Source organism: Electrophorus electricus, chromosome 17 (genome assembly GCF_013358815.1).
Source record: "Electrophorus electricus isolate fEleEle1 chromosome 17, fEleEle1.pri, whole genome shotgun sequence".
Classification (NCBI taxonomy): domain Eukaryota; kingdom Metazoa; phylum Chordata; class Actinopteri; order Gymnotiformes; family Gymnotidae; genus Electrophorus; species Electrophorus electricus.
The window spans coordinates 8,949,989-8,952,898 of NC_049551.1; positions in this window are offsets into that span (position 1 = coordinate 8,949,989).

A 2,910-nucleotide genomic window follows, 5' to 3' on the forward strand; every position below is an offset into this window, starting at 1 on the left:
CATGGAACACTATAACCAAGTAGCTGGCATAGAATACAGAAACAACGGTGCCAAGTACAGTCTGGAAGTTCCAACGTCAAAGTGTGATATACCCCCAAAGATGGTGAAGAATGATTATGCTAAGACCCTGTGGGACTTCCAGATACCTATAGACAAAATGGTAAAGGCTACCTAAGTGGACATAACAGTGGTTGATAAACAGCAGAAGAGGGCCGTAGTGATAGCAACATCAGGAGCAAGGAACAAGCTTGAGAAATACCAAGGGCTCGGAGAAGCACTGGAATACATGTGGAAGGTGAAGTCAACAGTGGTTCTGTTAGTAATCAGAGCAACATCTAACATCTCCATCCAGAAGAGCACAGTCCTGGGAACAGCAACTATGCAGGACCCCCAAGCTCCCAGGCCTCTGGTAGAGGAAAACAATTGCCTAGAGGAGGGTGAGTGAGTAATCCTTTGTATATATAGTTTGTTTGTTTCTTTGCTTTACATCTATATTTGTAGCACTAAGGGCAGGTTCTGAATAAAAGTATCGCTTAGCTGAGTAAAGCTGATGTTACTGGTTAAAATTCAGAGGATTTGAATAGCTTGCATGGTGAAGCAGTCGATGACTTGGACGTTGTCATTAGAGTATGGAGTGCACTTCATGATCTAATAAAGTTTTCAAAAATGTTTGTGCAATGAGAAAATATTTCTCATTTCTTTATAGGCTATTGTCAATTTTCAAGTAGTTTAGGTTGCAGAATGTTAGATTATATCCTAAGTAGTTGATAATGACTTAACCTAGCTTTTGGCTGTAGCATGCCTGGTGTAATCCTGGGTGGGACATCAGGGAGTTGGTGTAAGTACTGACTATGTTCCAGCCTTCTGAGCCCATCATCGTTGAGCTTATGCATTAATGTAATGCTGCTTCACTTTTTCTTTCTTAAATTGTGCAGTCATACCATTTCAGTCCTCTCTATTTATGAAAACATTATCGAAACTATGCACTTTTGACCAGCAGAGGGGGCTATCTAGCATTCTTGCAGCTGAACTGAAATCAGAATATCTGCATTTAAAAAGATTATGATGTATTAATGAAGGCAACAATACAAAAGTGTATTTTTACATTATGTTTGTTATTACTCTTTTTTTTCTTTCTTATTTTATGAGAGGCGTACAGGAGTTCATGTGTGTATTTCTAGGTAGAATATACACAATTACGTTCTATTGCTGGTGCCAATGGATCCTCTTTTAGCATTTAAGAAGCTGTTCAATTATGCATATTCTATAACCAGGTAGAGGCACGTTCTGAATAATTAGTCTTAATTAGACATGCCAATGTCAACATTGCTTGAAGGGGTGTGTCTTCTCAGAACATACAATGACTGCACAGATGCGGTTTCATAGTTGAAAGTTTTGGTTACACAACAAAGACAACATAAATCCAGTCAAGATTATAGGGTGTGTCTAAAAACATGATCACTATTTTCATATTGATGGACAACATTACACACTGAACATGTCAAGTATTTTACAACATTTATGTTTGTCCTAATACATTGCAGATGAAGAATACGTTTAACCGAGCAAAGGTATGAGAGTATCGATTTTGTAAATTATCAGATGAATAAAATACACCAGTATCAAGTAAAATACAACCTAACAAACAAGCAAAGTATTAGCTAAGTTTCTGCAAACAGCTTTTTTATACCATCTACTGCCTTTTGGTATGAAAGACCATCAATTCCATTTCCAGATATATGACATTTTGGAATGGCTGACAACTATTTCAAATAAAATGAAGCGGTCATGTTCCAAGGCAAAACAATTCCATTCTGCCAAAAGCATTTTGTATTTTGTATGTGTGTACTCACAAACACACACAGGGCCCAATACATAAGCAGCTTAAAAGAGCATTGTACATAGACATTCTTTAAATGTTGTATGTGTGCATGTGGTTGTATTGAAATAGGCACAAATAATTAAGCAGGTTATCACACGAAAGAGGAATGAAATGCAATGTCCCATTATTAAGCAATACACCCACTCTTTGGTGCCAATTCCTTCAAGATAAATGTACAAAGTGTTAATTTAAAAAAATAGTTATTCATGCAAAGAATTCACCTTTATTTCTAAATTTAGAATTCTTTGCCTGAATAGATCTGTTCATTTAAAAAGTACATCTGAACACTGTGTACTTTCTTCTCATTCAAGAGCTAGTCATCATCCAGGAAGACGTCATCAGTGAACGCTCCCGATTTGCTGGCTAGCAGGTTGCCTAGCAACAGCAGCGAGCTCCACATGTAAAAGATCAAGATCTTCATGAACGAGAGGGTTCCCCACACAAAGCTACTGAACACAACAGTTCTTAGATAATGCCTGTCTGGTCATTTCATGCAGGAACATGCAAAGTTGATATTAACCTTCAGGGTTTTTGCTCCTCTGCAAGGTATGTACATTTTGCTCATCCACCGGTTGCCAACCTTGTTGTCCCACTAATTCCTTCCTTAATGATATTTGTGTGGGTGTGACAATGCTGTTTTTGCAGTGTGTTTGTGCCGCTTTGCTGTGTCAGTGTGTCATGTGTTGATTACCCAACTTTAGTCCACCAGGCTGGTAATCTACACACAGAAGGGCCATTGAGAGGGTTTTTGAGAGGCCAGCCCACCCTTTCTCTGCATAGTGCATTCATCCCTCACTCAAGTCAAATCACATAACCTCCACTGCAGTGCTGCAGTCTCTTAGAATCATCATAAACAACCTACTATAGGACATTTAATTTAAACTGCATTAAATGACTAAATGTAAATTATTTTCAAATGCTTTGCTCTAGCTTTACAGACTAACATTTTGGTTTCAGTACACATAAAACCCTTTACCACACAAATGCAAATCTTTGCTAATTAATATGCATTAAGAGATTAAGCCATG